This window comes from Bidens hawaiensis, unplaced genomic scaffold (genome assembly GCF_021521415.1).
Source record: "Bidens hawaiensis isolate Kalapana, Puna unplaced genomic scaffold, B.hawaiensis_p1.1 tig00000657_1, whole genome shotgun sequence".
Taxonomy (NCBI): Eukaryota; Viridiplantae; Streptophyta; class Magnoliopsida; order Asterales; family Asteraceae; genus Bidens; species Bidens hawaiensis.
Window position 1 is genome coordinate 1746051 of NW_027491039.1, and position 24055 is coordinate 1770105.

Genomic DNA, 24055 nt, shown 5'->3' on the forward strand with positions numbered 1-24055 from the left:
AGTATTATTAGGGCTCGGTACCCTCCTTCCTCGAGTATTATTAGGGCTCGGTACCCTCCTTCCTCGAGTATTATTAGGGCTCGGTTTCCCTCTTTCCACGAGTATTATTAGGGCTCGGTTTCCCTCTTTCCTCGAATATTAGTAGGGTTCGGTTCCCTAGTTCTCGAATATTAGTAGGGTTCGATTCCCTCTTCGTTACAATACAACCATACATCATACCTCGAGTATTATTAGGGCTCGGTACCCTTTTCGTAACCATACAACCATGCAACCGTCATTTCCTTCTTTTATTAACTTTATCACGTTCATACACATAAGCATACATATCATACTACACATAGCGTTACAACCTGACAGTACGTGCAATATTCGAAGATCATTCATACATATCATATCATTCACATAAGGCATACACTTACCTCTTAGGATAAGAGTATTAACAAACATATCAAGTATGCACACAGCCCCGAAAACATAACACATAAATGGGGCTAGAAACTCACCTGAACACGGTTACGTTCACCGTTAATCGTAATTCCTTTCTTCAGTTGTGCACGGCTGACTGTATAACAAGTATACGTATCAATTAACTATCACTTCTCATAATGTATTTCTATCTTTATATGACCCACCACGAACGGGGGTCCGGGGGCAGCGCCCCTGGCAGCGGGGTCTAGGGGCGGCAGCCCCTAGCAGGGTCCAATGGGCAGAGCCCCTGGTGGGGTCGAGCTGCCAGGTCAGCTTGGAAAAATTTTATTTCCATTAACTGTCTTAACACATTTTTCATTAGATTTTTAATTTATTTTCTAAACGAACTTGACTTTAAGCGAAGTTAAACCTTAGGCGAACTTAGCTTTAGGCGAAGTTATCAGGCGAACTTGGCTTTAGGCGAAGTTAAACCTCAGGCGAACTTAGCTCTAGGCGAAGTTATCAGGCGAACTTGGCTTTAGGCGAAGTTACCAGTTAGGCGAACTTGGCCGTAAGCGAAGTTATCAATTAGGCGAACTTGGCCTCAGGCGAAGTTATCGCTTTGAAGGCGAAGTTGCCCAGTTGCAGGCGAAGTTGCCCAGATCAGCCACGGCTTTGATTTCTGTCCAGCATTTTGGGCGATTTTAACACCCTTGTTATGGTTCGACATCACCCACTACGTTTCCCAACCATTTTCGGTCGTATCTACACTATAAAACTTGGATCTTTAAACTTCAAAGATCAAGAATCATACCTTTTTGAGCTTGTTTGGATCTCGTTTACTTGTTTAATCACAACCAACGCTCTCTCTCTCTCTCTCTCTCCCGGATCTGTCCGTTCCTCTCCTCGGCCGGCCAGCGGTGTTTGGTGTGTGGTGTGTGTCTTGGAGTGTTAGAAAATAGATGGAATGAATGATGGTTTGGGGTTTTAGGTGATATTTATATCCCTTAAATCCCATGGACCTAAGGCCCATTCTCATTTAACCCATCTCAATTATTCCAAGTCCATGATCCGCTCCTTACTCGATATTAAATAATTAATAACGCGAAATCACTAAACATAACTTTCTTTATTCAACATTATAAATTTTAGGATGTTACATGATACGTGATAAATACTATATGTGTATATGTGTCTATATACATGCTATGTGATTAGCCGTAGGAAATACTATGTGTAGAATATACTAATTATTTGCGTGTACACTATATAATGTTTGAGTTTACGTGGAATCATTGTGGGTGGAAGGGGGACCACGGTGGTTGATGTTAACGCGGAACCGTTGTGGGCGGAAGCGGGGCCACAGTGGTTGAGTTTATGTGGAACCGTTGTGGGAGGAAGGGGGTCCACAGTGGTTGGTTAAACACGGAAATTGGAAACAGGTAGTACGAACAAACAATCACGATTTTACCGAAATTTCGAATTTATATTATAAACTTACATGTGTGCATATGCACACACAAGGATATGGCTGTACATATTTATACAAACGTAAATACATATTTTTACATACGCGCGTACATACAAACTATGACTGTGTGGTACGCAGAACTGATTTCGTTAAACTTATGAAACTCACCAAATATTCGTAGTTGACCTATTTTAACATGCTTTTCAGGTAATCAGATATGAGAAGTAATTTCCTGTGCGTTACGTGTCTGACTGATGATTGATGTCGTGGGCATTTGAGTTAGAAGTAAAGTAATTGAAGAACCGGTTTGATTGTATCACCTAGTTTGTAAAAGAGATTAGAACGATGTAATATATTGTAAATTAGTTAATAATGTTACTTTATGAACAATGTATTTGATACCAGTTGTATCTGTTGCATTTCCGTTTCACGCTTCCGCAAATCGCTTAACGGGGTGTGACAGAAGTTGGTATCAGAGCCATTGGTTTTAAAGAATTAGGTTATCCCATAGGATACCTATAATATAACCGTAGGCTCGATTATCACTGGGAAAGTTAATAATGAGTAACGATAGATACTGATGGATGCCGGGATGAACTCGGAGGGCAAGTGAGTTATTATGGTCCGGAACGTAATAACAGACTTGCTTGTACGAGGGAATTCGGGGAGAAGTCGCGGAACACATATTGATAGGTAAAAATGGCAACATACGTGTATAAAGGTGATGTGAAGTATATATGAAATGTGCATACGTGCTTATCTGAGACGAGTTATAGGGATATGTGTACGTACCATACTACCGATGATATTAAATCTTATTGTAACAAATATTATATTCGGTTATAATCAATATTAATTCCTATTATGATTAAAATTATATCGTATCAAAATTTATATTATATTTTTTTTATATAATTAATATTATACCTGTTCGTAACAAATAAAATATTTAATTTCGGTATTAATTAATAATATCCTTTACGATGATCTAAGCTACCGAAAAACGTTTTCTTCGGATTAACGATTGCATCGAAGGATATCGTGATCGGGTAGCCTTATGACAACTAAAGAACCGGTGTTGCTTGTAAGTGAGAATATGAGAATGCTTCAACAAGTTCAAACTAAATCTGGTGATATGTGGAACCACTAAGGGACTTAATATGCAAGGCCCGGGAAAGAACCGTTGGAGGCACGTTCTATAGACAATGATTTCAAGAATATATATATATACAATAATACCTCTCAGCATGGGTCTAACCTTTATTTTATGTACTCGCTTCTTTGACACTAAACTAAACTATTTTCTGGTCATCCTTCGATTTCTGTTGTTTGAAAAACAAACACCATCACTGGGAGGAAATACTTAGTGATGAATCTAACTTATTGAATTATAAATATCATAACTACTTTATTGAGTCCCTAATTAAATAAACAGACCGTGGCTACCAGTACATATAATGTATTAATGATATTTCAAAAAAGAAATATTAACAATAATAATTTCCTTTACATATCACCAGTACAACTAACTCTGATGAACCTCCCTAACTAGCAAACTCTTCGAACCATCTATGAAAGACAACCTCCAACCTCTCCTCTCTTTTGCTATTCCAATTGGTTATTATAAGAGAGAAATATCATGCTCACGAAATGATGACGTGCACCGACTGGAATGGAACCTACTTACCTCCAACCAGTAAACTACTACTTTTATTAAGTCCGACATGCCTACGAAAACTGAATGACCTAGCGACAGAATATATTTTACGATTATAGTTAACAAACATTCAGAAGTCAGGTGGAATGTACACGTGCATTCCCATTATAACGTACTGATTAAACTCGTAATGAGCAAATATCTACCTACAGGAGAGACCGAACAAAAACAGCTTCCCAATAATGGGATCGTATAGGAACAATTGTCGTATAAGTTGTGAACTATTTATAATTGTTATAACGCGTGCTTTGATAGATAAGGATAGTATGGTATTGTCGTGTATAGCTTCTGATACTCCATACAAGCATATGGTGGTGCGCTACGCTAATATGGATGACGATTTGGGCATTTTTAATACAAACATTGACCCCTATTGGGTTAAAATTTCTTGTCATGAGATGACAACTTTTAATATATATGCAAACTTTGGCGTTTGCTAGGCTAATTTTACATACTATCCTTAGTATTCAGACTCGAGAACAAACCAGTGTGATATATACGTGTTAATTGAAATACCTGATTACTTGTTATTGTAATTCCTTTTGTGATCATTAGTGTATGTGAATTTTGTTAATTGTTGGATAACTGGTTATTGTTATAGAATGGCCCCGAAGAAAGTAAACATGTTGTCTGAGGCAGATATAGCCGAGATGATCGTTCGACAACTACAAACAGTACTTCCGACAATAGCAGCACAATTAGCTGCTGGTATCCATACAACTATGAATACAAATCAAGTGCCGAACGCTAACGCGGCCGTAAATACTAATCCCCCGACTAATACTAATACAACCACAAATACTCCCCCGATAAATACTGATACTATCACAACTAATACTCCCCCGTTGAATACCAATATTACTTTCAATAATGATAATCTCCCACCGAACTTGAACAATAGTTGTAACAATCAAAATCCCCCGCAACACGGATATCAACTTAAGAACTTCATGCTATGTAAACCTATGGAATTTAGCGGTACTGAAGGACCAAATGGACTGGTAAAGTGGATCAAAAAGATTGAATCCATCATTAATATCACTAACTGTCCACCAGATTGTATTGTCAAATTTGCTACTTCTACATTTGTAGACCACGCGCTAATGTGGTGGAATACTGTTGTGCAAATTCGAGGACGGGAGGCAACCAATCGTATGTCTTGGACAGAACTTAAAAATCTTATGATAAAACACTTTTGTCCGATAAACGAAATTCAGAAATTAGAGCAAGAACTTTGGAATCTAGAAATGAAGGGTGCAGATCACTTGGAGTATACCCACCGCTTTAACGAACTGGCTCGTCTAGTCCCATGGTTAGTTACTCCAGAATCTAAACGTACTGAACGCTACATTTGGGGTTTAGCCCCCGAAGTCAGGAGTTTGGTTAATTCAACTGGCCCTGTAACTTTCGAAAATGCCGTGTTACAAGCCGGCATTGTAAATTCTGATTTGATTAGAAGTGGTGCGTTAAGAATGCCCGGGGAGTCATCTGGTACAAAACGAACCAATTATGGAGCGGGAATACAAGAAAGACAACGGAATAAATGTGCGCGCCTTGCAATACAAAATTACGCTATGATCAGTTCCGATGTGAAGCAAGATAAGTATAACGGGCCTTTGCCTAGATGTGGAAAATGTGGTTATCATCATGTTGGTGAATGTCGGACCAATGTGTGTCACAAATGTGGGAAGGTGGGACACTATGCCCGAAATTGTAGAACCGTTATGAATACTATAAATCCACCAACCCAACTCCAGGACTCACAACTACCCCAACAGCAACCAATACGACAACAACCAGTCTACCAAAACCAAACCATAATAAACCGTAATGCCTGTTATAAGTGTGGTAGTGTGAAGCACATCAAGAAAGACTGCCCTAGATTGAACCCAATTGCGACGGGAAGACAAAGGCAAGGACCGACATCGACGTCCAACTCGACTAGGGGTCAAGTATTGTGAATAAACCGGATAGAACAAATGTAGTAACAGGTACGTTCCTAGTAATGCCTAATATACTTTAATTTATTTATTACGGACACTGATAGACGTTTCGTTCCTACAAGTTATTACCTTGAAAAATATACCGTCTAGTAAAATAACAATTCTGTATACTATAGAAATCACCAAAAGTAAGACTATAAATACTAACCATATTACTCAAAAAAAAAAAACTACCCTCTAACCTAAATAACGAGCTATTCCCTATCGATGCACTCCCGGTGGAAGTGAGGAGTCATTGTGTAATAATCAGTATGGACTAGTTAATTGAGTTCAAATAAAGGTTATATATAGAAATAGAACTGTTATACTGCCTCTTCTAGATAAAGAAGTGATCCCGTACACGGAACAAAACCTAGTACCCCAATGACGAAACACGGATGAGGAAAACTATACTATCCGTAACCGAAACTTGAACTTTAAACTTTTATAGCCTTAATAACTGAGTGATGAACAAGGAAAAGTCAGGCCAGATGTTCGGATAATCTGAGTACTAGTATAAGGATGCAAGCGAAATATATGAAGGAATCATAGGCACATATGTTGTAAAGTGTGCACTATTATAAGTTAACGGGGAATACTAAAGATCCTCGGAGATGCTACAACAATTCGAGATACCCCATTGGAAGTGGGAAACAAACTAAAATGGAACCCTTAACATGTATTCCTTAAACATCCCGAGAAAGCAATTCAAGCTGAATGATAGTTCCCTGACTAATCCACTCCAAATACCTTCTTCTGATTTGTAACAACTACCCAACTAAAAAAATAAAAAAATAAAAAAAACGCGCCTTAACAAAATCTTATCCTTAGTAAATTGTGTATGAAACCTTATGTCCCGAATCGACCTGAGCACGGGCTGTAGTCCTCTAACAAACAATCAAACCATATAAACTATTCAAACAATAGAGGAAAGTGAGACCAGTAATTTCAACCCTCGTACATTAACAGTCATCATAATATTATACAAGTGGTAATATACTATATTACACAAGCAAGAATATAACTCGCCACCTTATTCAATTGAAAATTGGCGACCCCCCAAAATACAAAATCCGATTCGATTTCGAGAATCATAAATAAAGCTCGTAATATTAATAACAAACCGAAGGCCGTCTAAGGCTAACAAGAGGGCTATACTGAGAAATACGAGAAGTTATCAAATTTTGAAAGTTGTTAGTTGAGTTGAGGAACGGTGAGTTGATTCTAAAATATATAGCACTGTACAAAATTGCCTTGAAAGTTAACCCCATAATGTACTAAAAAAAATTATTTCACTCCCTATATTTCATATATCGAATCAAAACGAGTGCCTTACTGACAGGGCGGAATTAGTACTATTTGAAAACGTGTTAATTGAAATACCTGATTACTTGTTATTGTAATTTCTTTTATGATCATTAGTGTATGTGAATTTTGTTAATTGTTGGATAACTGGTTATTGTTATAGAATGGCCCCGAAGAAAGTAAACATGTTGTCTGAGGCTGATATAGCCGAGATGATCGTTCGACAACTACAAACAGTACTTCCGACAATAGCAGCACAATTCGCTGCTGGTATCCATACAACTATGAATACAAATCAAGTGCCGAACGCTAACGCGGCCGTAAATACTAATCCCCCGACAAATACTAATACAACCACAAATATTCCCCCGATAAATACTGATACTATCACAACTAATACTTCCCCGTTGAATACCAATATTACTTTCAATAATGATAATCTCCCACCGAACTTGAACAATAGTTGTAACAATCAAAATCCCCCGCAACACGGATATCAACTTAAGAACTTCATGCTATGTAAACCTATGGAATTTAGCGGTACTGAAGGACCAAATGGACTGGTAAGGAACCTGTTTTGATAGTTTTTTTTTGGCCATAAACATGGATGAAAGTGTTGAAACGGCGTTTTTACGGTTCAAAAGTTCGTTTTTGTGCACTAGCCGAAACCCTAAGTTAAGGGCTGTTATGTTGATGAAAAATTGCTTGGTTTGTGATATAGGACTTGTACCTAGCTTTCTTAGAAGCACAAGAACCTGAAAACTTGATTAAAAAGTCGGAAACGAGCCAAACCCGCTAAGGTAATGCCGAAACACTCGCTTACGGGTTATTTAGGTTAAGGTTGTGATGTGCATATTATTAGGCCTTGAAAATTTTCAGGCACATCAGGGACCATGTCAATGAGTCCCTGTTCAAATTTGGTAATTTTTCTACTATCCGAGAATATTTGGCGAATTTATTACCGAATTGGAACGTTTATTTGGGAAAAATAGGTAAAATACTTCAAAAATTATGAAAATTTTCTGGGAACTCAGATTTGATGTATTTTGATCACAATTGAATTTGGGGATCATTTGAAGAAGTTTAAAGGTGTTTTGTTTATATGCGTTCGTGTGAATTTTTATAGCCGAATTTGGGCCGAAAAGAATATCGCACGAACTTTTTACATTCTGGAATTGATACAGGTTGATTTGGGACATGATTTGAGCATTCAGGAATTTTTGTGGAATTTTTGGAAATTGTTTGGGGTAAACGGACGATTTTCAAGCGAAATATAGCTGATAAAATGAATTTTTATAAATTAATAAATCAGTAATTAATTCCAGAAATATTTTTATAAAATATACATATTTTAGTTGATAAGTGGTTAAATTTTCATAATTTAATGATTAACGGTTAATTAATTATGCTAATTTGAATATTAAACAAATTCAGTTTTTATAAAACCGGCAATTTCGCGACTAACGAACCTGTGGGAATATCAAAACACCAAGAGTGATCAAAAATCAATTTTTGGACTAATTAAGTGAAAATGAACTATTCTATGAGAAACCTGGACAATCCGGGTGGATTGTGCGCGTTTCTTCTCAAATCAAACTGAATAAACGGAAACGGGCCCCGTGGCTAATCCGAGACCCTAATAGGTGATCCTTCTTTATAAATTAATCATTTTGTTAACCAATACATTCACTCAAGCTTATTTTCCCATAACTGTTTTCTGAACTCGTAAACGAACAACTTGGCCCAGCTGGGAAAATGGGAATCTGAGCCAAGTTCGGTTTTAAGTATTAGACATTGAACATCATCACAACCTAAGCCTATTGCCACTTTCTGGGCGTTCCAGCTACACCCAGATTAGTTATACAGCCCAGTTTAGTATTGAGATAATAATAATATTAAAATATTAATATTATTATAATATTGATTATAGGAACTACTGATGGCGGACCGAACAAACCACAAGCTGATACAGTACTGATTATCTACAAAACCGTGAGTTTCATGACCCCACTTTTAAACTGTTTTACAAACTTTTGGGGTGAAAAGCATGTTTGATTACATATACATACCTGAAACATGTATTGAAGTGAATTATCTAAGTGCTAACACACGAAAGTCCCCACGATCATAGTGATTAACTTCGAGCCGGTGGCTTGTGAATAGTACTATTGGTTTGACAAACCCAAATTGGTTGCCGTGTCAGGACATGAACATATTTATACAAACAGGCTATGTAGTGTTACACATAGCTACCGGGGCATGTTGTGGGCGGAAAGGGGCCACAGTGGTTGATGGAGCGTGGGAAATGGATGCACGCAGCACATACAGTCAAGGCTTCACTGTAGCTTAGCATAATTACATCATTTACATACATACATACTTATTTCATGATTACAAGTGTTAACTTGTGAATACTCATTACTGTTTTCTTGAAACTCGTGAAACTCACAAACTCCAGTAGTTGACCCGTTTTAAACTGCTTTTCAGGTGTAGCTAAATCGGAGTAATTTGGTGATATGTTACTTGCCTGAAGTGTGTGGTTGATGCTATGTGAATAGAAGCAAGGATGTTAGTAGTAAGAACGTTTAGTTAACGAACTAGTTTTTTTTGTACCACCTAGACTGTAAAACAATGATAGAACAAAGAAATGTAATATATTGTAAATTAGTTTGTAATGTTTCTTTATAAACAATGTGTTGATACCAGAGATTTCTGTTACATTCCCGTTTTACGCTTCCGCATTGTGCTAGTCGGGGTGTGACAGAAGTTGGTATCAGAGCCATTGGTTACAAAGGATTAGGTTATCCCTTAGGGTACCTAAAATATAACCGTAGGCTCGATTAACTCTCGGAAATATTTAAATAATAAATTAATATTATATACTGATGGATGTCGGGATGAACTTGTAGGGCAAGTGAGTTATTGTGGTCCGGAACATAATAACTGACTTGCTTGTACGAGGGAATTCAGGGAGAAGTCGCAGAACGTGTGGTTAGATAAAAGTGGCAACATATGTGTATAAAAGGTAATGTGAAAGTATATATATATATGTAACACTCATACGTGCTTATTTGGAATAAGGTGTATGAATATGTATACGTACGATACTGTTGATGACGGTAAATTTTACTATGAATATTATATTCATTTATATTCAATATTGATTTAAATAATAATAATTAAAATCTTAATAAAACTAATATTATATTCTAATATAATTAATATTAATCTCCTCGACAATAGTTAGCGCTAGCAATAGTTATTATTCTTATAACTAACCTTTGTGCAGAGTCATGTCAAGGAATAACGAGTACGTACCGGAAGAAGAACCGGTAATCTTCCCGTTCATTGAGTATACCTACCCCTCGCCCTGACCTCCCAAACGCAGGAAACAACTCTTGGATGGCTGTCCTGACTGACCGTGTGATAGACCACTCGATAGCCATAGCTAACATTAACCAGGAAAGGAGGGACGTGACCCAGTACTTATCGACGTTACATCAGATAGTACTGAACTTGCAGCAGTAAGATGCCTACCATCACTGGTGTTTGGATAGGGTGACAGTTCGGCTGTGGAACTGTTACTGGGTGATTACGGTGCTGTTATTATTATGTTCGTGGCTAGCCTATCGTTTGTACGGATAAATGCAGAATGTTACAGATATGTGTACATGATCTTTTGATACTCCATGTATGAATACAGTAGTATGTTATGTTAATAGGGGGCACAATTTTGTACATTATTACAAGCACTGACCCTTTTAGGGTTAAGTCTAACAGTCACTTAGTGACAGATTTTGATATATACATACAAGCACTGGCCTTTATCAGGCTGAGTCTATATACCTCTTATTATCAATGTACAGAACAATTTGTGAAATGTTAGTATGTTATCTGGTTTACCTGTACAACATTTATTGTGATTATTATTACACAGTACCATAGACCGGAATTAGTACTAATTGGCTTATATTTGTTTATCATTATAGAATGGCCCCAAAGAAAGCAAACCCTATGACTGAGGCAGAAATAGCCGAGATGATTGCTCGGCAAATGCAGGCAGTAATCCCACTTATCGTAACACAAGTAAATGCTGGTGTTAATGCCAATATACAAACAAACCAGCAACAAAACAATAATGCTCCCCCAACCAACAATGAAACAGTTACAAATAACAATCTCCCACCTAATACAAATGCCCCTACCAATGCAATAATCCTCCACCTGATGCAAATAATGTCAACAACAATAATCCCCCACCGAACCCAAACAATAACAATAACAACCCTAATCCCCCTCGAAGGGAATATTCGATCAAAAACTTTATGGCCTATAAACCGATTGATTTCAAGGGAACTGAAGGGCCAAACAGGTTAATCAAATGGATCGAAAAGACTGAATCTGTCCTCAATATCAGCAATTGTCCACCCGAAAACATTGTCAAGTATGTTGCTTCTACTTTTACGGATCATGCTTTGATGTGGTGGAACACTACAGTTCAGATAAAAGGGCAAGATACAATTAACCGCATGACATGGGCTGAACTCAAAACATTGATGCTAGAACATTTTTGCCCAAAGAATGAAATACAAAGGTTAGAACACGAACTTTGGAGTTTGGAAATGAAAGAAGCGGATCATTTGGGATACACGAACCGCTTCAATGAATTGGCCCGCTTAGTACCATGGTTAGTAACTCCTGAAGATAAACGAGTTGAACGTTATATTTGGGGTTTAGCCTCGGAAGTGAGGAGTTTGGTGAACTCCGTGGGGCATACATCGTTTGAGAATGTTGTGACCCAAGTCGGAATTGTGACTTTTGATTTGGTAAGAAGCGGAGTATTGAGAATGACCGGAGAATCAGTAGGTATGAAACGAACCGACTACGGGACGAGATCACAAGGAGGACAATCAAGCAAACGTGCACGTCCGACAATGAGAAATTATGCTATAACTGGTTCCGATACAAAGCAAGACAGGTATAAGGGACCCTTGCCAAAGTGCGATAAATGTAATTACCATCATGTGGGAGAATGCAGATTCCCAGTATGCCAAAAATGTGGTCGAACTGGGCATTATGCCCCTAATTGCAGAGCAGGTGCAGAAATTGCGAACCGACCAACTCAAACGACTCAACCTCGTCGTCCACCGCCGCCGAGACCTCAGCTAGTCCGCCAACAACCTATCCAACAAACTTCAACCGCAGCAACCTACCGTGCCTGTTATGAATGTGGCAGCACAGAACATATTAGAAGAAACTGCCCCAAGTTGAATCCAAGAGCAGTTACTAGAACGAACCAAGCATCGACTTCAAATGCGCCTCGGGGACGCACATTTGTAATCGGGTCCGGAGAAGCACGACAAGACCCGAACGTAGTAACAGGTACATTTGTTGTTTTTGATCAATATGCTTCTGTGTTATTTGATACTGGTGCCGATAGAAGCTTTGTTTCCTCTAGTTTTGTGTCCCTGGGTAATATGCCAGTTAGTGAACTAACAAATCCCTATACTATAGAACTCTCTAACGGTAACTCTATAACTGTCAACCAAATAATCCAAAACTGTTCCATTATTCTTAATGACCACCCATTCCTTATTGATCTACTCCCGGTAGAGTTAGGAAGTTTTGATGTTATTGTCGGCATGGACTGGTTAACCAAGAATAAGGCAGAGATTGTGTGTAATGACAAGACAGTTAAAATTCCCTTTTCGAATGGTGAAATGATTGTGGTACAAGGAGAGAAGTCCGGTTCGATATTACCTCTCGTGTCTCATCTTAAAGTGTTGAAATGTTTACGCCAAGGTTGTATAGCATTCTTGGCAAAGGTGACTATAAAGAACCCTGATGAGAAATGCATAGAAGAGATTCCTGTTGTACGAACCCTGATGTCTTTCCTGACGATTTACCCGGATTACCACCGAACCGACAGGTTGAATTCCGCATAGACTTAATACCAGGATCAGCCCCTATTGCTAAGGCACCTTACCGATTGGCACCCTCTGAAATGCAAGAACTATCCAACCAGTTACAGAAATTGTTAGATAAGGGTTTCATTCGTCCTAGTTATTCTCCTTGGGGAGCACCGGTATTGTTTGTGAAGAAGAAAGATAGAAGTTTTAGAATGTGCATCGATTACCGGGAATTAAACAAAGTTACCATCAAGAACCGATACCCTCTTCCACGAATAGATGACTTGATTGACCAACTCCAAGGGGCAAACTATTTCTCGAAAATTGACCTTCGATCCGGTTACCATCAAGTTAAAATCCAAGAGGAAGACGTGTCTAAAACGGCGTTCCGAACTCGTTATGGCCACTACGAATTCTTAGTTATACCGTTCGGACTGACTAATTCTCCCGCAGTTTTCATGGACCTTATGAATCGAGTTTGTAAACCGTACCTCGACAAATTCGTTATCGTGTTTATTGATGACATTTTGATATATTCGAAAACCAAGGAGGAACACGAGCAGCATTTACGAACTATTTTGGAGCTGTTGAGGCAGGAAAAGTTGTATGCCAAGCTGTCAAAGTGTGAATTTTGGCTACAAGAAGTACAATTTCTAGGGCACGTTGTTAACCGACACGGTATCCATGTAGACCCGAGCAAGATTGAAGCCATCAAAAACTAGCAAGCCCCAAAGTCACCGAAAGAGATCCGCCAATTTTTGGGTTTAGCTGGGTATTATCGGCGTTTTATTGCTAATTTTTCCAGCATAGCCCAACCTTTAACTCTTTTGACTCAAAAAGATCGTGCTTATGTTTGGGGAGAAGAACAAGAAGCGGCTTTTCAATTGCTGAAACCGAAACTGTGCCAAGCCCCGATACTAAGTCTTCCAGAGGGAACTGATGATCTGGTTGTGTATTGCGATGCGTCCCGGAAAGGGTTGGGATGTGTACTTATGCAAAGAAACAAAGTCATAGCATACGCTTCTCGACAATTAAAGGTGCACGAGAAGAATTATACCACCCATGATTTGGAACTGGGCGCGGTTATTTTTGCGCTCAAGATCTGGAGGCACTATTTGTATGGCACCAAGTGTACAGTATACACCGACCACAAAAGCCTACAGCATATTTTTGACCAGAAAGAGCTAAACATGAGGCAAAGGAGATAGGTAGAACTGTTGAACGATTATGACTGTGAGATTCGATACCACCCGGGCAAGGCTAACATAGTGGCATATGCTTTGAGTAGAAAAGACAGGATCAAACCACTACGGGTCCGAGCACTTGGAATGATCGTCCAAACCAGTCTCACCAAGCAAATTCGTATTGCTCAAAACGAAGCTCTGAAAGGAGATCACTTGGAAGATGAAAACTTGCATGGGACAGAACAAAACTTTGAAGAAAGAACTGACGAAATTCTATACTACAAAAACCGAGTTTGGATTCCCACTTTCAGCAATCTGCGTGACTTGATCATGGGCGAAGCCCATAAGTCCAAATACTCCATTCACCCTGGAACAGATAAGATGTATAAGGACTTGAAGGAGTATTATTGGTGGCCCGGTATGAAAAAGGATATAGCCTCGTACGTCAGTAAATGTTTAACTTGTGCGAGGGTTAAGGCTGAATATCAAAAACCTTCGGGAATGTTGCACCAACCGGAAATACCACAATGGAAATGGGAACAAATAACCATGGATTTTGTAACACACCTCCCTAAAACTTCCCGAGGAAATAATGCAATATGGGTGATAGTTGACCGACTAACAAAATCCGCACACTTCCTTCCAATTCGAACCACGTTCACAACCGAAAAACTTGCTCACATTTACATAAATGAAGTCGTATCCCGACACGGCGTACCTGTTTCAATCATCTCTGATTGTGATAGCCATTTTACCTCTCGTTTCTGGCAAGCCGTACAAGAAGCTTTGGGAACCCGAATTGACCTAAGTACCGCCTACCATCCCCAAACCGACGGTCAATCTGAGCGAACCATTCAAACCTTAGAAGATTTGCTTTGCGCTTGTGTACTAGACTTCAGTGGAAATTAGGATCAACATCTTCCACTGGTTGAATTCTCATACAATAACAGCTATCACAGTAGCATTCAAGCGGCACCATATGAAGCGCTGTACGGGCGGAAATGTAGATCTCCCTTGTGCTGGTCTGAGGTTGGAGATACCCAAATTACATGATCTGACTTGATTCAAGAAACCACCGACAAAATCCGAAAAATCACAAGCAAATTGAAAATTGCCCGAGATCAACAGAAAAGCTATGTTGATGTTTGTAGAAAGCCATTATCCTTTGAAATAGGCGACAAAGTTTTTCTGAAAGTATCCCCGTGGAAAGGCGTCATTCGATTCGGAAAAACCGGTAAACTAGCTCCGCGATACATTGGGCCATATGAAGTCATTTCTAAGATAGGTCCAGTAGCTTACCGACTGAAACTTCCTGTGGAGTTGAGTTCTATTCACGATGTCTTTCACGTTTCGAACCTGAAAAAGTGTCTTACCGATGAAACCGAAATCGTGCCATTAAAAGACTTAAACATAAACGAAAAACTGAATTTCGTTGAAGAACCGGTGGAAATATTAGAGGGAAAAATAAAACAATTAAGACACAACAAAATTTCTCTAGTAAAAGTTCGGTGGAATTCACAAAGAGGACCCGAATTCACGTGGGAGCGGAAATCCGAATTCAAAAAGAAATATCCGCACCTGTTTCCAAACAAAGACAAAGTTGAATAATCGAATTTCGGGGACGAAATTTTCTAACGGGGGGAAAATGTGACATTTGAGCCAAAACAAGGTACACCTCAGTGCGTATTTACCGATTAAGCAAATAAATGCCTTTTGCGTAACAAACGAACGAGTAACCGAACGGGTCGGGTTATGACCCAGATATCTCGGGGGGCCATCTATAAGTGATATACGATCTATACAAGCTTAAATATTAGAAATATGGTCTTAGTTTGATAGCAAACAAGTTAAACGAAAACATGCTCGTTTAACTACCCGCTATAGATTTAAACGCGAAAGATAGTTACAAACCAAGCATTGTATCATCCGTTAAGCCGAAAATGACTTACCAAACACTTATTTGAAATGTTTTAAGCGATCCATGAAAATATTTTTGATTTTTAAAAACATATAGTATGTTTTTATAATTTTACACAAAACTAGCCGAAAAACACTCGTTTTCGCACTGTTTAATGCACCCGATAAGTTTTTCGCGCCAAAAACCGAACCGGGTGGATTGTGCGCGTTTCTTCTCAATCCGGGTGGATTGTGCGCATTTCTTCTCAAACTGTTTTCTGAACGCGTAAACGAACAACTTGGCCCAGCTGGGAAAACGGGAATCTGAGCCAAGTTCGGTTTTAAGTATTAGACATTGAACAACATCACAACCTAAGCCTATTGCCACTTTCTGGGCGTTCCAGCTACACCCAGATTAGTTATACAGCCCAGTTTAGTATTGAGATTATAATAATATTAAAATATTAATATTATTATAATATTGATTATAGGAACTACTGATAGCGGACCGAACAAACCACGAGCTGATACAGTACTGATTATCTACTAAACCGTGAGTTTCATGACCCCGCTTTTAAACTGTTTTACGAACTTTTGGGGTGAAAAGCATGTTTGATTACATATACATACCTGAAAAATGTATTGATGTGAATTATCTAAGTGCTAACACACGAAAGTCCCCACGATCACAGTGATTAACTTCGAGCCGGTGGCTTGTGAATAGTACTATTGGTTTGACAAACCCAAACGGAATCGGCCTGGTTGCCGTGTCACATAGCGCCGTTTGCACATGACCATATTTATACAAACAGGCTATGTAGTGTTACACATAGCTACCGGGGCATGTTGTGGGTGGAAAGGGGCCACAGTGGTTGATGGAGCGTGGGAAATGGATGCACGCAGCACATACAGTCAAGGCTTCACTGTAGCTTAGCATAATTACATCATTTACATACATACATACATACTTATTTCATGATTACAAGTGTTAAATTGTGAATACTCATTACTGTTTTCTTGAAACTTGTGAAACTCACCAACTCCAATAGTTGACCCGTTTTAAACTGCTTTTCAGGTGTACCTAAATCGGAGTAATTTGGTGATCTGTTACTTGCCTGAAGTGTGTGGTTGATGCGATGTGAATAGAAGCAAGGATGTTAGTAGTAAGAACGTTTAGTTAACGAACTAGTTTTGTTTGTACCACCTAGACTGTAAAACAATGATAGAACAAAGAAATGTAATATATTGTAAATTAGTTTGTAATGTTTCTTTATAAACAATGTGTTGATACCAGAGGTGTCTGTTACATTTCCATTTTACTCTTCCGCATTGTGCTAGTCGGGGTGTGACATTGAGTTACATAAACTTCTTCATCAATCTTTTCATTTAGAAATGCAGATTTCACATCAAGTTGATAGGCTTTAATGTTCATTGATGCTGCATATGCAAGAAACATCCTGATAGCCTCTAGTCGTGCAACTGGAGCAAAAACCTCTTCAAAGTCCACTCCTTCTTCTTGTAAGCATCCTAGAGCCACCAATCTTGCTTTGTTCTTGATCACTATGCCCCTTTCATCTTTCCTGTTCCTGAACACCCATTTTGTTCCAATAGCATACTTGCCTCTGGGCTTGTCAACCAAGTCCCATACATTTAAGTCTCTGAATTGAGCCAACTCTTCCTGCATAGCTTCTACTCAGTTGTTGTCCTTTAAAGCTTGGTTAAGGTTCTTTGGTTCAACTTGGGATAGAAAGCAAGCATACAAGCAGATGTTTGCCTTTTCAAAAGAACTTCTTGTCACTCATTCATGCAAGTCTCCTATTATATTCTCTGCAGGGTGATTTCTTCCAACGAAGGCGGTCTGCACAAATTGTTGTGCATACACTCCTGTCGATCGGACAAATTTACCTTCGCAATTTCACCTTCAGTTCTCTCTTGAGCTTCATCAGCTGCTTGAATTTGATTGTTCTCTGATGATGATGCTTCATTTGACCCAATTTTTAGAGAGTCAAACAAAGACTGAAACCTATCTTCAAATTGATTTATCCCTTCAGGCTGAGCAAGTTGTTGACTTTGAATGGGTTCACTCTCCACATCACTTGGTCCTTCATTAGAAACTTCAACTGCAGCATCTTGTTCATTCATCTCAACTTTAACAGTTTGTTGGTTGCATCTTTCAAAGTTAAATCCATTTGGATTAGGAGCAACAGATGACCATAGTTTGTCCAGATCAACTTGTTTTTGTTTTCCTTTGTCTTCAAAGCTGGTTCTGTACATGCTGTCATCCATATGTTCATTATAAAGTTTGAAAGACTTGATCATCTTCTCCAAGGCAAAAAGCCATTTTGGACCTTCAACATTGTTAAAGTGGTTTTCATTGAATATTATGTCTGAAGACTCAATGACCACCATGTGCTCCTTCACATAGACTCTGTAAGCCTTTGAATGAGATGAGTAGCCCACAAAGAAACATTCTAGAGATTTTGACTGGAATTTGTATAGATAGTCCTTTGTATTTAACAGTGAGCATCTGCGTCCAAAAGCTTTAAGAACATCACATAAGGCTTTCTTTTGAAGATAACCTCATATGGAGTCTTATTTGAGCCTGTTTAGTAGAACCTTGTTCTACATATAACATGCAGTGTTGATTGCTTTTGCCCAAAAAGTGACTAACAGATTTGCATCAGCAATCATGGTCCTTGCAGCTCCAATTAATGTTTTTTTTTTTTGGGTAAAGGGATTCACCCGGTTAAATGCATTCCACACAAACAAAAAGTACAAGTAATATGACAGAGTGCCATATTAGTTCTCATGTATGACATGCCATACAAGAGTAAACAAACCAAAACCACCAAACATTGGTAAACACAGCCAAAGCTTACACAAGAACAATGTAAATAAACAAAACTAAAACAAATCAACCATTATCATCAATCTGGTGATAAACTCCCCGCGGAAAGTGCCAATCCTCGAGAACCCGAAAAACCCGTTCAGAATTCTTGAAGTTTAGAGTCATAAGCTTTAGGCGCGTCCCCCTAATGATTTCGTCCGCAACCATCTTCGGAGTCATGAAAGAGTTCTTGAAAAGCCGGTTGTTTCGCTCCTTCCAGATAACGTAAACCGAAGCCCCAAATAGCAGCCGATTAACAACATTTTCAATAGAGTTGGACATTCCAAATTGAGACACATATTGAAGAATATTCGCCCAACCATTCCTACATCCCTGAAACTTCCCTTTCATTCTTACAATACTCCAAACCTCAGCAGTGAACTTACACTCAAAGAAGAGGTGGTTACGAGAATCCGGCTCTCCATTACAAAGAGGGCAGCAATACAAGTTATAATTTGGATACCCACCAATTTTCCATCCCATAATACGATTCTGCGTGCTCAACCTATCATGAAGCACAATCCACAACATAAAGGAGTGTTTTGGAACACATTGAGAGAACCAAACAACATGCACCCAAGACACCTTATCAGCCGGTCTCCGAATAAGATTCCAAATTCCAGACGCCGAGAAATTCATTGAAGTCCCATTCTCATCCATTACCACGATCTTGTCCCTCTCATCCGGACAAATGCTGACTTCTTTTAGGTTCAAAAGAATTGGATACCTCAAAATCCAATCAGGCGGCCAACCCCAGTCATTATGATGAACAACATCACTGACACAGGTCTCTAAAGACAAGCCAGCACGATGAATAGCTCTAGGGTTAATATATTCAATTAAAGGACAAATCTCATCCCACTTATCATACCAAACTGAAGTAGATCTCCCATTCCCAATTTCATGCCATATAAATTTTCTAATCTGAGGGCGGAACTGAAGAATTTTCCTCCATCCCCACGTACACGAGTTAGGAATCTGCAAGCTCCAAAAATTTCGCCCCTTCATTTTATACTCATAAATCCATTTAACCCACAACGAGTTACGCACATTGATTAAGCTCCAAATATGATAAACCAGCAGAGAGTTATTGACATCCCGTATACGCCGGATACCCAAACCACCTTCACACTTCGGCCGACACACAATATCCCAAGAGACTTTATGCTTTCCCTTATTTTGACCATAATCCCAAAGAAAGTTTTTAATCCGTTTCTCAAGATCAGCAATAAGTCTAGAAGGGAGAGAAAACACAGCAGCCCAATAAATATATAAAGACGAAAGAACAGACCTGACCAGCTGCAATTTACCCGCAAAGGATAAAGTTTTATTCTTCCAATCTCCAATCCGACTATCCATACAATCCAGCAACCTCTTACAATCCCGGTAATTTAACCTCGTGGATATAAGAGGAACCCCCAAGTATTTAACCGGGAGCCTTCCTTCAACAAAGGGCATAATATTCAAAATACCACCTTTAACACGGTCCGGGACATTACAGAAAAACGCGGTACTTTTCGGAACACTCGGAGTAAGCCCGGACATATCTTTGAAATCATTCAGAGCCCCCATAATAATTTTAGCAGAATTCACATCACCACGAGCAAACAGGAACAAATCATCCGCAAAGCAAATGTTGATAATATTTAACTTTTCACAACATCGATGAAAACGGAACGATCCATCAATACGAACCTTTCGATGCAGAATCAACGTGAGAGCTTGCATAACCAGCGTGAAAATATAAGGGGACATCGGATCACCCTGTCTCAGACCTCTTTTACCACTAAAGAACCCGTGTAAATTCCCATTAACTGCTATCGAAAAAGAAGAAGTGGTTATGCACTCCATTATCCACTGAATCATCTTATCGTGGAAACCATACCCAAAAAGAATATCACGTATGAAGTCCCAACTGACCGTATCATAGGCTTTCTGGATATCAACTTTAAAAGCACATCTAGGCGGACCTGTATTAGTGTGGTAATTATGCATTAATTCTTGGGTCAAAAGGATATTATCAGAAATCCTACGCCCAGGCACAAACGCTGACTGATTAATATCAATTAACGACTCCAACCCCTTCATCATACGAACCGAGATAATCTTGGTAATGCATTTATATAAAGTGTTGCAGCACGAGATGGGACGAAAATCATTCGGAGTCACAATATTAGTCACTTTAGGAATAAGGGCAATAATGGTGTGGTTTACCTGTTTAAGGAGACTTCCTCTGCTGAAAAATTCACGAACCGCCAAACACACATCTTTCCCAACAATATCCCAAGAACTCTTGAAAAAGGCCGAGGAAAAACCATCAGGTCCCGGCGCTTTGGAATTCTCAATAGAGAAAACCGCATCCTTGATTTCCAAATCGGAGATAGGTCTAATCATAAACTCCGCCTGGGAGGCCGAGAGTTTAGTAGTAAACATCTGATTATCCAGTTTCCTCAATGGTTTCAAATCAGAGCCAAAGATGTTCGTAAAATGATTAACAAACACCGAAGGAACATCCAACCCCTCAAATAAACGGCCCTGAGCATCACTTATAATATCAATGCGACCCCTATGGTTTCGCATTTTCAAGGAATTGTGAAAGTATGCAGTGTTAGAGTCACCAAGCTTTAACCAATCAACTTTAGCCTTTTGTTTAAGGAATTCTTCCTCATCCTTAGCCGCCTCATGATAAGCCTTAAGATAATTACTCTGTTCCCGAATCAACTCCAAATTAGTAGGGTCAGTGTCAAGGCGGGTTTGACAAGCATCCAGACGGGTTCTTAGGTCAGTAACTTTCTTATGGAGATTGCCTTGCCGGTACAGCAAAGAACGAATAGGGTGTTTTAAGTTCTGGAGTTTCTTTACCACGCGAAACATGTGATACCCGTTCACCTCAATATTCCAGCCTTTAGCAATAATATCATGATAACCCGGTTTTTCAATCAAGAAATTAGGGAATTTAAACGGTTTAGGCTTACCTTTAATAAGAGAGGGGAATTTCAAAAGACATGGAGAGTGGTCTGAAATCCGGTACGGAAGGAACACCGCCGAAGAATCATTAAAAATCTCCAAGAATTTAGAGTTTCCCATCACCCTATCAAGCTTTTTAAAATGGCCCATACCCGTTTTCGGTTTATTGCTCCAAGTGTATTTGAGTCCGACCCCCTTTATATCCTCAACTTCAATGTTGTTAACACAATCACGAAAATCAATCATTCCAGTAGAAATTTTGGAAGAACCATGCAAGCTGTCTTCCAAACTAAGCTCCAATTAATGTTGTGTTTCTTCAGCTCCAATTAATGTTGGCCCATACCCGTTTTCGGTTTATTGCTCCAAGTGTATTTGAGTCCGACCCCCTTTATATCCTCAGCTCCAATTAATGTTGTGTTTCTTCTTTCTACAACACCATTTTGTTCAGGAGTTCTAGGTGCACTGTATTGTTGAAATATCCCCTAAGAAGTGCAGAATTCATCCATCATTCCATTCTTAAATTCTGTTCCATTGTCACTTCTAATGACATTTACCTTTCTTTCAAGTTGATTTTCCATTTTCAGCACATAGGTTCTAATCAATTCTGGGGTTTCATCTTTGCTACCCAGAAAGTATACCCAAGTAAACCTTGAGTAATCATCTATGATCACTAGGCAGTATCTCTTCTTTCCAATACTTGGAACACTTACTGGACCAAACAGATCCATGTGTAGCAGTTCCAAGACCTTATCAATGGTGTTTATCATTTTGCTCTTATGTGAGGATTTATGTTGTTTCCCTTTGAGGCAAGATGTGCATTTTTCTTCAAGCTTGAATTCTCTTGTGGGAAGGCCAACAACATGTTCACCTTTCACTGGCTTATTCATGTTCTTCAAGTTGACATGACACGTCTTCCTATGCTACAATTTGTTTTCATTTTTCAGTGGCTTCGGAAACAAAGCATGAACCACCTCTAGATGTAGCAGTGTTCATTCTTAGTTCATAGAGGTTGCCATTTCTTGGAGCCATCATCATGATCATCTCAGTTGGAATCACAAACTCAGGCTTCAAAATCAGGCATTGTTCATCATTGAAGGCCACCTTATACCCTTTATCACAAACTTGAGAAATGCTGAGTAGATTGTATTGTAGTCCTTCAACATGCAGCACATTCCCAAAGGATACCTTGCCATTGGTGAGTGTTCCTCTTCCAACAATCTTCCCTCCATTTTCATCACTCCCAAAAGCAACTAGCCCTTCATATTTTCTTTCATAATTGATTAGTGCACTCTTGTCACAGGTCATGTGCCTGGAACATCCACTATCCATGTACCATAAATCATTACTATTCAAGGACTGTTCCTGCACATACATACAAAATAGAATTAGTTGGATTCTAAGTCATAAACTGCATCAGTTTGTAATTCAGTATCAGGTGAAGATTCATCAGGAGTTGAAACTGATACTGGAAGTGGGTCTTCATACACAACTTCACATTCTTCTTATGATTCTGATTCTGACCCAGCTTTCACAACTTGTGACTTGATTAATTCTTCAGTTTGCTAAATCACATAGTCTTTCTTTTCCGTCAAATCCTTCTTAGGCTTCCATTGAAACCATCTTGGTTCATAACCCTGCTTCATCAAAAATTTCTCATCCCCATTAAGAACATCAGGTCTAATCTTTTCTTTTCCTTTGTCATTTGACCTTCTATTCTTTGCAGGTTTGCTTGATACCTTTGCAGCATCCTTGATCTTCAAGACTTGTTTCAGTCTCTTTCTAGCACTGATCTCTTCTCTTCATCATCTGAACTGCCTTTTTCTTCATTCAAGTATCTTTGATACATTTTCTTGTATCCTTTCATGTCAAATCCACAGACCACATCAGGAACCACAAACTCTTCCTCTTCAAACTAGCAAGAGTCAGTGTGATGACCATAGGCATCACATTTCTTGCACCAGACCTTGGCATAGCTCCCCATGTCTTCAAGCAATTGCTTGTCTTTAATTTTGTCACTGGGTTTGGGGAATTCAAAGCCTAGGGAAGTTTTAGAACATAAAGAGTTGCTGAAGTCCATTTTGATGGGTCTGTTTACATCAGGCACCAAATGGTATTTCTCTTTGACAAACACTACAGGCTTCAATTTGGATGGGGTTCTTGAACAGCTTCCATTTTCTTCTCCAAAAAATCTTCTCATTGGTACATACTCCACATCTCTAATGTCAAATAGTTCATGATTTGAGAAGACTGGATAGATTGGAGGATGTGACTGATCATAAGAAGATTTCATTGCTGCTTCAGTTCTTCTTTTGTTTTCTTGCTGTGGTCT